The following is a 14,179-nucleotide window of genomic DNA, read 5'->3' as shown; positions in this document are numbered from 1 at the left end:
AATAAGTGACAAAATAACGCCAACATTTTCTTATTTACATGTTGTGATTTGTATAGTCACAGTGTGTACAAATAACAAGGTCATATGAGACACAGCTACTTTTTAAACGTTTAAATACTGGGAACTATTTTCTCAGAAGGCGAAGCACTGCTACTTGGGCGGAGTGATAACCGCAGCACCTGAGACGCACCGTTCTGTCAACAAAACCAACGTGACTAGCTAGTAGCGAACGTGAACCTAAAGACAGTAGCCTACTATTTCACAAACAAGGTCACTGTTTCTCAAAAATGAACACTGCCCATCCCCCCCCCCTCCAATTCATTAGCAAGTAGAAGGCTACAGTCCTGAAAGTTACCTTTAGCGCTGCTTATTTGTTACTGGGGCGACAGAGCGCGTTCGTGACAACACAATACTAACATTATAGTGGATACATGGAGCCCGGTAACAACTGTAATAGTAGTGAGCACCCTATTCATGTAATAGTGTCACTAAGGTTACATTACATCTAGCTAATGGCACTGTAACAGTAGGCTAGTCATCTAAAAACACAACGGAAACACTTACCGCGGCCGCAGGTGATTCACTTTGTCCTGAATTTACTATAAATGGGATGGCCGTATCCTTCAGCACACATTTCATGGTCCGTGTGATAAAATTGCATTTTTTCAAAATAGTCGTCCACAGTGAAATGTTCTGAGCAAACGAAATAGTCCTTGATGATGTCTACGTACAGGTGTGTTTGGATCGATATCCAGAGCAAGTAGCCATTGATTCATCAAATCAGCGTTTTTGATTGGAATTCTATGAAACATCATGGTATTACCTGGTTTATTGTCGCAGCTCTTCACAATACAGCGAACACCCATGATTGTAAACTTTGCATTTATTAGTAATTGCTGACTCTATTACTCCAACTCTGAGCGAACTCTCTCCTCCTCACCACGGTGCGTCTCAGGTGCTGCGGTTATCACTACGCCCAAGTAGCAGTGCTTCGCCTTCTGAGAAAATAGTTCCCAGTATTTAAACGTTTAAAAAGTGGCTGTGTCTCATATTACCTTGTTATTTTTCACACACTGTGACTATACAAATCACAACATGTAAATAGGAAAATGTTGGCGTTATTTTGTCACTTATTGGGATTAGTATGCTAGCTGTATCCATTTACATCCAGTCTTTGTGCTAAGCTAGGCTAGCGGTGGGTGCGTCAAACAGACTTACAGCACACACGTAGATGAAAAAGGTATGTATGGACTTATCTAACTCTGGGGGATACGTTGAATAAGCTAAAGTCTCAAAAAGTCGAAGTGTTCCTTTAAACTGTTTGAATCATATAGTCCAAATTTTCCCCAACCAGATTTAAAGGCACTTTTGATTCCAGGAGAACTATTGAGAGTCTACTGGATGTATTAGATATCTGCAATATATTGGATTGATTTTCTATGACTATAACCAATACAATATATCTTTAAGTCAGGAAAATAAAACCCAGAGTGCTCATAATATCTATTCAAAAAATGACAAGTATAGTGTTTGTTTACAGTCTGGGTCAAACTATTTAGTTCAGACTGAACAGCGAGTGCTAAAAAACTTTGGGCTTTATGCCTCAAAGTTAGTAGCAGTGTAAGTTTGTGGTGTATCCCGCCAACATTTGATGGTTTTCTTTTCCTTTCTCTGAAAACATAATTCTAAAGTTGACAGTATATGCCTGAATGCACTTAACTATGGGTGCCAAATCCCAGAATCCCACTGTAGACCAGGGTGCTGCATGCTATTATTACAAACGGGGCTCAATACACTTAAAATCTACATGTCTGAGTATCTGCAGTTGAAAGAAACTACTGTTTTGAAACAGTTTACTTCAATTCCCATAATCAATTGCCAGGTATGAATTTTTGCTTTAGGGGTGAGCCATCCCTTTAACATTTAAACATTAATACAATCTTTTGCGTACTCAACACAAGTTGTGAACTGTGACTTTAAGATATAGTGCATGCATCTCACCTTCACAAAGGTATTCATAAAATGAACCTATCTTCTGAAGGTAGTCCTGGGCATAGGCGGAGAGTGTTCAGCGAGGGGTTAATATTTCACACTTCATTTCTTTTTTTTTGGTCTCCTTTCCAAGAAGTAAAACTGGCTTGTATCCAATGGCATGGAGTTTCTCAAGCTGCAATAACAACGTTAATAGTAATAGAAAAACAACATAAAAAATAACTAAGAATATTAATTATTAAGAAAATTTAACATTATTGATGACAGCATCCAGGTTACTGCCATTCAGGATTTTTAACCCAATGGTGAGTTTAGCTTTTGTATAACCAAGTATGTGCAAACAGGAAAGTCTCATACAGTATAAGCAAAAACCAACTCTAAATAGAAAAACAGTAAAAAGATGAATCTGACACCATGAGGGTACAATATAACTTTTTGTACAGTACCTCGGGTTTTGCACCTACGTTGATAAGATTATGTAACCATTGTGCAACTGGACAATGACAATCTAAAGATGTATTAAAAATAAAGGAAGAACCTTAGTGATTACATTAGTGAGTACAGTATGAATGCAGTTCATTTGTTATTTCTCATCCACTCGATGAGAAAGTTGATTATTATATTGCACCTGTAATTCTGTCATAATGCATGCCTGTATTTGTTATGAACTCAAGAATTCCTGAGTATCAATTATTTTTGCTGTGTGTTCAAATTTTGCTCTAGTAGATAATTTAGGTCTGTGATGTCTTACGGTGAAGATGTGATTACTTAAGGGTATTACCACTAAAATAAAAACTACAAATCACAATTACATCTGCCTTCAAAGTTGATAGTTAAATTGTACTTTTAAATTAGTTCTGATGACACAGGGAGGACAAAGTATCATTGAAAAAAATTATTCAACTTTATCTATATTGGCAAAAAATAATGCCTTTCTGACCTTGCACTGGCATGCTCACTTAATAACAAATGGTACCACTGAATGTACTTCCTAGATGATCTGGACAGATTAATGTCATGTATGAAATTGTACGAACCATGATATTGGCCTCATCCTTGATGGATGCAGTGTTGTGGTTCCCCTTCAGGGACTACCGCTGCGTGAAATCGCAGTGGGAACGCCCTCAGCGTGACGCGTCTGAAGCATGAATGAAATCAGTCAATGGAGAGAATGAGCGTACGGCGAGTGACGTCATCGACCAGGAAGCTATAAATATCCCCTGAGTACACAATACGCCAGCTTTAGTTACTTCAGCAGCTCTGTGTGTGTCTGAATCTGTCGATTGTGTTTGTCTGTTTTGTCAGGAGTTTTCACTATGTATATTTTATATAAAAAAAACAATATGAGCGAGCAGTATAATAAGTGTGTTCCCCCCTGTACTCGGTACATCACGGGTGGGGATTCACACGAGCTAAGTGTGGCTTATTTGGGAGTGCAGCAATGCCCAGTCGGCTCTCGAGGGAGTCGATTGTCAGCATTGCGAGCGTTTTCCCTTGAGAACTCTGCGCTCGCGGCGATCGCTCTTCGATGTGAGTGATTTGCTGCGAGCTCCCCGAGGCTCGGGTCCCGCTTCTGTTGAGGCAGAGCGGCGGCGCTTGTCTTGGGGCTCGCAGATGGATCTCGCTGGCGACGTTGAGACGGGCTCCGCCCTATTTCAGCTATCTCCGACGAGATCTAGTGCCTCTCACCCGGCTCTGGAAGCACGCGCTGCGGCTGTTACTTCTGCCCGGGTGGAGGCACATGATGATGTTGAATTGAGGTTTTCCAGTTCTGAGGAGCTGGATGTCGAAAGTTTTGCATCAGAGAAAACTAGTTTATCACATTATACTGCAAATGAAGAAGGTTTGATGGATTTATTATCTCGGGCTGTTGAAAAGCTAAAAAAATAAATAAATAAATAACAGTATCGAGTGGCCAGCTGATAGACAGGTTTCTAGAATTAAAAGCAATCTAGATGATAGATTTCTGTCTGCACGACCTCAACCTTCTAGCCGGTGCTTACCGTTCTTCCCAGATCTTCATGCTGAGGTTTCAAAGACCTGGGTTAGACCGGTTTCAAGCTGAATTTACACAAATCAGTCCAATGCTTATGGTAACATTGTTGGTGCTAAATCTGCTGGTTATGTGACGATACTGTAGGCGGAGGAGACGCTCGCGAGCTATCTCTCTCCTGCTTCATCGTCTTCACTTAAAGCACCGGCTCTTCCACCAAAAAATAAATAAATAAATAAATAAATATATATACCTCTGTGCTGGTGGGGAAGGCTTACTCGGTGGCTCGGCAGGCGGCTGCATGTTTGCATACGATGACTTTTATGCAGGCTTTTCAGGCCGACCTGCTCAAAGGAAATCTGAGGGGGGTCCCCGCCGAGAGAGACTTGCGTTCACCTCCCTTAAGGGTGCCCTGTCTCTCCCGGCGCCCTCAGGGGCCCGTCCTACTAACCCTGCCGAAACAGGGCGTAGAAGGGTCTGGCGAGTGCTTTCCCGAGGGACGCTCGCCGCCTCTAAGGAGGGTTCTAGTGTGTTCAGACCAGTCGTTCCCTGCCGGTGCGCCGTTACAGGGCACTGTGTCTGTCACGCAGAATGTTCAACCAGAGCAAAGTCTTTCGTCGAGTTCGTCTTCCAAAAGAGCACAGCAGAAGCGGAGTCACGTCTCGTGCCCCCCTGCAGAGAAACTGGAGGGACGAGGCGGGGCGCTGTCCGGCGCGGCCTTCTCGGGGCAGGACTGATCTGAGGACAGTCATTGTCGCCAGAAAGGCCGCGTCGAAAAAGTCCTGACAGGCTGAACGTCAGGACTCTGAGGGTGGTCCCCATCGGGAAAAACTTGAGTTCACCGCACAAAAACACGGTGCCCTGTCTTTCTCGATGCCCTCAGGGGTCTGTTCTACTAACCCTGCCTATACAGGGCGTAGAGAGACTCGGCGAGCGATTTCCCGAGGGACGCTCGCCCCCTCCAAGGAGGGTTGTGGAGTGCTCAGACCAGCTGTTTCCTGCCAGTATGTTACAGGGCGCTGTGTCTGTCACTCGGGATGTTCATCCGGAGGCCAGCCTCGAGAGGCTGGTTCCCTTAGTAGAGTTCCTGGCGGAATGGGTCCCCCACCCAGCAGGGAGTTAGGATACTACTTCATCAAAAAAAAAAAAAATCCTGACGTGCTGAACGTCAGGGTTCTGAGGGTGGTCCCTATTGTGAAAGACCTGAGTTCACTGCACAAGAACACGGTGCCCTGTCTTTTCCGATGCCCTCAGGGGTCTGCTCTACTAACCCTGCCTTCACAGGGCGTAGAGAGACTCGGCGAGCGATTTCCCGAGGGACGCTCGCCCCCTCCGAGGAGGGTTGTGGAGTGCCCAGACCAGCTGTTCCCTGCCAGTACGTTACAGGGCGCTGTGTCTGTCACTGGGGATGTTCAAATCAGATCCGAGGACTGGTTTGTCATGATAGATCTAAAGGACGTTTACTTCCATGTATCTATCCTCCCTCAACACAGGAAGTTCCTGAGGTTCGCTTTCGGGGGCGAAGCGTACCAATATCGGGTTCTTCCGTTCGGCCTAGCACTGTCACCCCGAACATTCACGAAGTGTACGGATGCTGCTATAGCCCCGCTGAGGTTACAGGGCATCCGCTTTCTGTACTATATAGACGATTGCTTGATTCTAGCTCAATCGGAACAACAGGCGGTTCGGCACCGAGATGTCGTTCTTGCTCATATCAAGTGACTGGGGCTGAGGCTCAACGCCAAAAAGAGTGTTCTTTCTCCATTACAGAGAACCACTTTTCTAGGTGTAGTGTGGGATTCAACGACGATGCAGGCACGATTGTCACCTGCTCGTATTGCTTTGATTCTCGCTGCAGTAGATCAGGTCAAGCCAGGCCAGTCATCCACTGTAATACAGTTCCAGAGACTGCTAGGTCTCATGGCAGCTGCGTCCAACGTGATACCTCTTGGCCTCTTGCACATGAGACTGTTACAGTGGTGGCTCAGGACCAAGGGATTCTCCCCGAGGGGAAATCCGCTTCGCATGATCGTGAGTTTGCGACGGTGTCATCACGCCCTGATCATGTGGAAAGATCCTTGGTTTCTGTCCCAAGGCCCTGTGTTAGGAGCTCCTTGTCGTCGCGTTATGCTAATGACAGATGCCTCTCTCACGGGTTGGGGGGCGATCATGGATGGTCGCCCGGCTCAGGGTCTGTGGGAGGACCATCATCGTCTGTGGCACTTAAACTGCCTAGAGATGTTGGCGGTGTTTCAGGCTCTGAAACACTTCCTCCCAGACCTAAGGGGCCACCATGTTCTTGTCCAGACAGACAACACATCGGTGGTTTCTTATATCAACCATCAGGGGGGTTTGCGTTCTCGCCCGCTTTACAAACTGGCACGTCAGATCCTTCTATGGTCCCAGGGGAAAATTCTTTCTCTGAGAGCTTTTATCTCCCGGGGTATTTAAATCAGGGGGCAGACATCCTGTCAAGACAGGGGCCGAGGCCCGGGGAATGGAGTCTTCACCCCGAGGTGGTGGAACTCCTATGGAAACATTTCGGTCTAGCCGAGGTAGACCTATTTGCTTCTCGAGAAACATCACACTGCCCGCTGTGGTTCTCTCTCAGCCATCCAGCCCCGCTGGGGTTGGATGCGATGGTACATCCGTGGCCGAGGTCACGCTTGTACGCTTTTCCCCCGATCGCTCTGCTCCCAGGAGTTCTGGAGAGGGTTCGCCGGGACGGGCTCAGTCTCCTGCTAATAGCCCCGTTCTGGTCGGCCCGGGTATGGTTTGCGGACCTAGTGTCTCTCCTCAACGGCTCTCCCCTAGAGATACCGATCAGGAGAGATCTGCTCTCTCAGGCGAGTGGGTCGATCCTTCACCCCCGTCTAGAGCCATGGAGGCTGTGGGCTTGGCCTCTGAGGGGGCCCAGCTCATAGATTCTGGTCTCTCGGCTGAGGTCGTTGAGACCATCCTCCGATCCAGAGCTCCCTCCACGAGGAAGTTATATGCCGCGAGGTGGAAACTTTTCACCTCTTGGTGTGGAGAGCGCCAGCAGGACCCAGTTAACTGCCCGGTTGGTACAGTCCTGGATTTCCTGCAGGACCGTCTCTCCACAGGGTTATCCCACTCCACACTGAAGGTGTATGTGGCGGCCTTAGCTGCTTACCACACCCCTTCAAGTGGAGGTTCCCTCGGGAAACACCCACTTATGTCTCGCTTCCTTCGTGTCACCTTGAGGCTGAGGCCTGCAGTTCGCACGAGGGTACCAGCTTGGGATCTGGCCATCATCTTAGAAGGTCTCTCCCTTGCTCCTTTCGAGCCCATAGAGGAAGTTTCGGAAAAGTTTCTTACTCTAAAGACCATCCTTCTTCTCGCTATCTCATCTCTAAAAAGAATTGGAGATATTCAAGCACTTTCGGTGGCTCCCTCGTGCCTGGAATTTGCTCCTGGTTGGTTAAGGCCTTTCTCTTTCCGAGACCAGGTTATGTTCCTAAGGTTCCAACTGTTTCAGTTAGACCTATAGTTCTGCAGGTTTTCTGTCCTCCGCCTTTTCTGACGTCAGACCAGGAGAAAATTAATTTGCTGTGCCCAGTTTGGGTTTTGATGCTTACGTCCACAGAGCTGCCCTGTGGAGGAGATCGGAACAACTGTTCGTCTGTTTGGGTCACCTAAGAAAGGGTGTCCTGCATCTAGAAAAAGGATGAGCAAGTGGGTGGTCGAGGCCATCCCACTTGCTTATGGTTCGGCCCATCAGCCTTCACCTTTGGCTGTAAGGGCTCATTCCACCCGGAGTATGGCTGCTTCTACAGCTCTTCTTTCAGGAGCTTCTCTTCAGGACCTTTGTGATGCGGCAGGCTGGTCCTCACCGCACACTTTCGTTAGATTTTATTTCCTCGATCTTAGCTCCACTCCCGGGGCTCAGGTTCTCTCGTCGGTTTGTGTCTCCTAATGACACACGACGGGGATTTGATCGTATGGGGATGTGGGTTTTGCGTTCCCACTGCGATTTCACGCAGCGGTAGTCCCTGATGGGGAACGTCCCGGGTTACGTATGTAACCCTAGTTCCCCGAAGGGACGGACGCTGCGTGTCCTGCCATACTCTCGGCATCCCCTTGGGTCGCTGCTTCAGTAACTTTTAAGCTGGCGTATTGTGTACTCAGGGGATATTTATAGCTTCCTGGTCGATGACGTCACTCGCCGTACGCTCATTCTCTCCATTGACTGATTTCATTCATGCTTCAGACGCGTCACGCTGAGGGCGTTCCCACTGCGATTTCACGCAGCGTCCGTCCCTTCGGGGAACTAGGGTTACATACGTAACCCGGGACGTTTTTCTTACGACCAACCACCCATTCCTCTCGCTTCTCATCAAACCTCTGAAGCTTCTTCTTGAGGCGCTGCTTCGGAGGCTGCTCCTCTTTACAATGTGAACAGATCTTTTGTGCACAAAATAAAATGCCCTGACAAAAGGGGCAGATCTTTTTTGTAGACCCCACTGGCTTTATAACAAACAGTCAGATACAGACAGACAGACTGACAAAGATGGATAAGACAGACAAGTAGACAAAGACAGACAGAGAGAAAATAACGAGCAATAGATAAAGACTGTGAGATAGATAAAGATATAGATTGGAGAGATGGACAGAAATATACAGTAGATATTGAGAACAGAGAGGATGTGAGATATAGAAAATGATGAAGAGATAGAGGTTGGCTCTTAAAAGTGCCGTTGGGTTTTGAAAATCAGGTGTGATAGGTTCGGACAGGTGATGTGTTTGATAGGATCTGCAGGGAGAACAACAGAAAATGTTAATTATGTAGTGTTATGTTGATATAAGATTTAAAAAGTGTACCCTAATAGTGAGTGATTCCCATTTTCTTATAAATACTTAAGATACATAAATACAGATTCACGTTGTTCCTATTTCCTGTGCGACTGTTAAAAGGCGCGCAACATTTTTTTTTTTTAAAGGCGAGTAACATGTGTTTGGGGTTCGTCATCCCAGATTTAAAGACAGCTTTATGTGCAGTATAACATTAGATCAAGTGATAATATTGTTATTACTGGCACATTACAGTGACGTTGTGGGTGAACCACGATGTTTGGGAGAAAATGACATCATCTAGATAACTAGAGTTAGCTTATGTTGAAGTTGGGTAGCCCCTCAGCAAGCCTAATTTCACAGGGGTTTTTTTTCTGATAATGAGAAAACCTTGGATGGGCTTTAATTCGTTGCCCTAACGTGTAAACCATGTGAAGGTAAATCCTTGGCAAAGAAAGTCATCAATTTTTTATAGCATTTAAGCAAAACGTGATTGTTACGTATGACTCTATGAGCCTCGCAACTTACCTGGAAACTTGGTTTGGGCGCAATGAGAAATCACTGAAGAAATCACCCGTCTCCATAGCAACGGAAGCTGATGATCATGGGTAATGCTGGAAACAAATAAAACTGATGGCCATAACATAGTATTGTTGAATTATCAAGCACACTTTTGCGTTTGTGTTGAAAAAAAAGATGAGGATATCATTAAAAGAGAATCGGCGGTGGGTCCTCAGTTTTATCTGTCATCTTCACCATAGTAACGGTCGATAAGGCTCATGGGAAATGTAGTTACTTTTAGATTTGACACACCAAACCGATGGTTTACAATGTTGAGCAGCCTACCGATTATAAAGCAATAAAACAAGGATTAAAATCTCCTGATTAAATGTTGAGTTTGGTAAAATGAAATTTGCTAAATGAATAACAAATGAGAAAAAACAATACTGTGCTCTCGAAAGAAAAACGTGGTGCAGGCACGAAAAATGCGTCCCGTTAAAATACATTAGATTGAAAGTCATGCTGAGTGACACGAAAAAAAGAAGGAAATTCATGCCCATGGACACGAATCAATAGATTCATATGTTGCGTAGCCTAGCGAATATAAAGCAATAAAAACAAGGATTATAATTCCAAACGGAAGTTGAGAGCATCTTACCGGAAGTCACTCAAGAGCTGTGTATAGCTGTGTAAAAAAGGTGTATTGATACCTGCCGCTGAACCGTGGACCCTCCGCTCCTCCAAGTGTGCGGGTGGATGAGACTCGTCGCTCGACTCGTGATAGTCGCGCCCACCCGCAGAGCCAACTCAATAAGGCCGTTGAGTGATGTTGGGAGGTCCAGGGCGTAGATCTCTCTCTGGACGCGGTCAGCCAACCCATGCAGGAACATGTCCCACTGCGCCTCCTCGTTCCATTGGCACTCCGCCGCCAGAGTCCGGAACTCGATCGAAAAGTCTGAAACCGATCTCTCTCCTTGGCGAAGATCGGCCAGTACTCTGGCTGCCTCTCTCCCGGTGACGGCCCGATCAAAAACTTGTTTCATTTCGGCGGAGAGTGCCCAGAACGAGAGGCAGCATGGGTCTTGTTTCTCCCACACCGCCGTCCCCCATAGCGCCGCTCTCCCAGTCAGTAGGGTCAGTACGAAAGCGACCTTGGCCCGCTCCGTGTTGAAAGTCCTGGGTTGAAGGGCAAAGTGCATGGAGCATCTGGTGATAAACGCTCTACAATAAGTAGGCTCACCTGAATAAGACTCTGGGACTGGTAGATGGGGCTCCGACTGGGGAGGGTCTTCTGGTGGTGTGGGGGTAACGGCTGGTTTGGGCGGGCAGTGGGAGCTCGCAGGAGTCGAATTTGCTGGGTGAGCTCGGACACCTGCGCCACCAGGGTCTGGACCGCGCGACCCGTCTCGTTCAAATTTCTCTCCTGAGAATCCATCCGGTGAATGCTATGGTGAACGAATTCCTCTAATGATGCCGATGAGACACTCGCTGCTTCCATTGTAGGGTCAGATCGTTCTGTCATAATGTAAGACAGGAAACAATTGCGAGTACTCAGTTCTTTATTTAAAGTGCAACGGAACAGTCCAGTGAAGAGAAGGTAGACAGGTGGTGCAGGGACTAGATGGTCAGATCCAGGTGATAAGTGCCGTGAAGAGGTGAATCCAGTGAGACGTGACGAGTAATCCAACCAAACGAAAAGACATCCACGAAGAACACGAACACGGGAACATTGATGCACGAGACTGTGGACCTTGTTTTTGAAAAAACGTGTTTTGTAGTTTTGTAGGTTTTCATGTTGATTAGTCTTCCCCAGGTGTGTGTTGTTCACTTGTTCAGCTTGTTTGCCCCTGTGTATTTAAACCCGTGTCTCCTGTGTTCTTCGTCAGGTCTTGTCCTACATGGATGTACGTGTGGTGTGTCTCATGCTGTCCTCAGTTCCCTGGTCTCTGTTAAAGGGATAGTTCACCCAAAAATGAAAATTCTGTCAGTATTTACTCTCCCTCATGTTGTTCCAACCCCGTAAGACCTTCGTTCATCTTCGGAACACGAATTAGGATATTTTTGATTAAATCTGAGAGTGGATCACTCCTCCATAGGCTTCTTAAGGGATTGAGACTTGTTCCCCGAAAAATTATTAAAGACATCATTAAAATAGTCCAAGTGACTACTATGAATTCATTGTCTCTTTCTAGTCTCGTGTCTTTGTTGTTATGTGTGTGTGTGTGTGTGTGTGTGTGTGTGTGTGTGTGTGTGTGGGCGTGGTCCGGATCATCACCGCTGATCAGCAGTAACAGCTGATCATCATTAGCGGCTGCAGCCACTCATCTTGGCTACGTTTACTCACGGTTTTCTCCCTCTCATTAGCTGTGTCCCAATGTGAAGGCTGCATCCTCTGAAGGACGCGTCCTCGAAGGAACCAGCCTACCCAGCCTTCGAAGGACCCAGCCTACCCAGCCTTCGAAGGACCCAGCCTACCCAGCCTTCGAAGGTCGCTCCGCATGTAGCCTTCATATGATTCCCGAATTGCGCATCCAGGTGTTCCCGATTACCGCTCCTGGCGCCAAGCAACGGTGCGAAAGTAGCCTACGGCTGACATCCTGATAAATCATTTTATATAATTGAATAAACAGTATTTTGTTTATATTTTACTGGAGGACATGGTGAGGATGTTTCAGTCATGTATTTTCGGCTTTAATAGCCGGATCATGGTCAGAGGTTCTCTGCGTCCCAATTCAGAAGCTGCTTCCTGAATTGCCAGATTACACTTTAAAGTTTAAACTGTTCAAGTTTTGGGTGTTAACTTACGTAAATAGTGTAATGAAAAGAAAAGAAAACATACATGGGCATATGGTTCAAATGTTCACTTATATCTTTCCTTGATGCGATTTTGTAGGCTAGTGTATTCATTTTATTATGTAGCACAAATGGACAATATAAATGATGAATATGAATATGAATATGGTCAATATATATTTAAACCCCGTATTATGGAGGGAAAAAAACCTCCATCTGTGGGTAAAAACAAAACAATCCGTGGCGACGGTTGTGCAATCCGTCCCTTCAGTTTATAAACTGTACTCACAATATTTTTTATGTGTAAATAAAAATACACAATTTTATTGGTGTAAACTCACAATAACAAGAAAAGGTTGTGCTTTTGTAAAATAAAAGAAAAAATCAGGCGCGCTTTCATGATCTCCGTGAAGTGGAGCGCGTCTCAAAAATTAACTGAAACAAAATATGGCCTACCTATACAAAGCTTGAAATGTCCACTTTTAAACAAACAAATTCGAATATAATTTCCAGGTTATAATTTGGCCTTAGAAAACCAGTAATATCGAAAAAAAAAAATTCCCTATCAATTTGTGAATATTTCAAATATTTAATAAAGGGGAAAAAGTCATAAACAAAAATCTGAAAATACGTCAATATATATATATTTTTTTTGCGCAGCATTTGGTGTGTACAGTTCAAATTCAAATTTTGGTGCTCAACTTGCGTTTAAAAAAATAGCCTAACAACCGTTCATTTTTTCGTTTTTCAGTTACGGGTTAAAAAAAGAAAAAACGAATGGACGCAAAATTACACGGACCTTATAGCCTGTTATTAATATAATTATAAATATTTCAAATAATGTAGGCTATTTGTAGAAAAAGTTAGTGTTGGGTCCCTGTACTTTTGCGTCCATTCGTTTTTGCACAAATAAAAGTAGTTGCGAATGATGTATTATTATTTTCTGTATACCAGAAATGATAGAGTAGCCTATTTTAAGTTGTTTCCACTGTTCATAGAAAAATGCAAGTGTCCGCGCCGCGCGCCTCCACACTCCACACAAACACTTGGATATGCTCAAAATCTTGTTTATTTATGATAATCTTAGCCCTGTATTATTATTGTCTAACCTGTATTAAGACTGACATTTGACGAATTGCTTTGTTCCTTTGTTCCCAGCTTCTAAATGTTCTTTTTTTTGTTGATAAAAGAGGCTTCTAAATATGTTGCCTCTATGTAGGCTAGGCCTACTAATAATAATAATGATAATTAGTATTAGTATTATTTGTGTTTATAATTATAACTATAAATGAGTTCACTGAAGACAGTTGTCAGGATACAGGCACAGAGGCGGAGGTAAGTGAATTCAAACGTGAGTTTATTTACAATGATTCAAGTGACAAGGTGAATAGGCAAGGTTCAGGTGAAGGTGCGGTGACGATCACTACGTGCAGAGCGGATTCCAGGTGAGCAGATCCTCCTTTAGTTAGCTTGGCGTGAGCAGACACTGTTCATTGATACGTCTCCTTTTCTATTTCAGATACAGTAGCGGACACGGAGATCTCGGCGGGAACGTGGGACACTCAGACGAATCTCCAGGACTCGGGGAACATGGGACCAGGCAGGACTTCTGGGAACAGCGGGACAAGGATACAAAGGTGAGTATTTCAAAGGTGAGTATACGTTACGTGGTGGTTTTCAGGTTGACTAGGAGACTTCAGGAGACAGAGGGTTATGGTCTATTCCTGTTGGAGGCTTGACAAAGACTGAAGTGTGCATGGGTGTTTTGTAGAGCTGGGTGATGAGGTAATTGATGGTGCACAGGTGTGAGTGGTTAGTATTCCGGGGAGAGTGATCTTTGAGTGGTGGATGGGAATGAATCTGATTGATTCCTGACACTACCCCCTCCTCAAGCGTCCGAGCCAGCGGACCCAGGACCCCGACGTCGCGGTGGTCTACCTCGAGGAGCAGGTTTTTCAGGATGTTGTTCATGGAAGTCAGTGAGTAGCATGGGATCGAGGACCTCCTTACGAGGTACCCAACACCTCACATCTGGTCCATAATTCTCCCAGTCAACCAGGTACTCGAGTTGACCACCTCGACGTCGGG

The 14,179-nt window shown here is 45.3% G+C and overlaps 1 gene segment (V, D, J or C); it reads left to right on the top strand.

The window, feature by feature from the left end:
- Nucleotides 1-14,179, top strand: part of LOC143752587 (immunoglobulin kappa variable 3-15-like) — a 251,047-nt gene that overhangs the window by 11,288 nt on the left and 225,580 nt on the right.

This window comes from Siphateles boraxobius, unplaced genomic scaffold (assembly GCF_051911475.1).
Source record: "Siphateles boraxobius isolate OS27281-9 unplaced genomic scaffold, OSU_SipBor_1 102, whole genome shotgun sequence".
Taxonomy (NCBI): Eukaryota; Metazoa; Chordata; class Actinopteri; order Cypriniformes; family Leuciscidae; genus Siphateles; species Siphateles boraxobius.
This window is presented reverse-complemented; position numbering and strand designations above follow the sequence as displayed.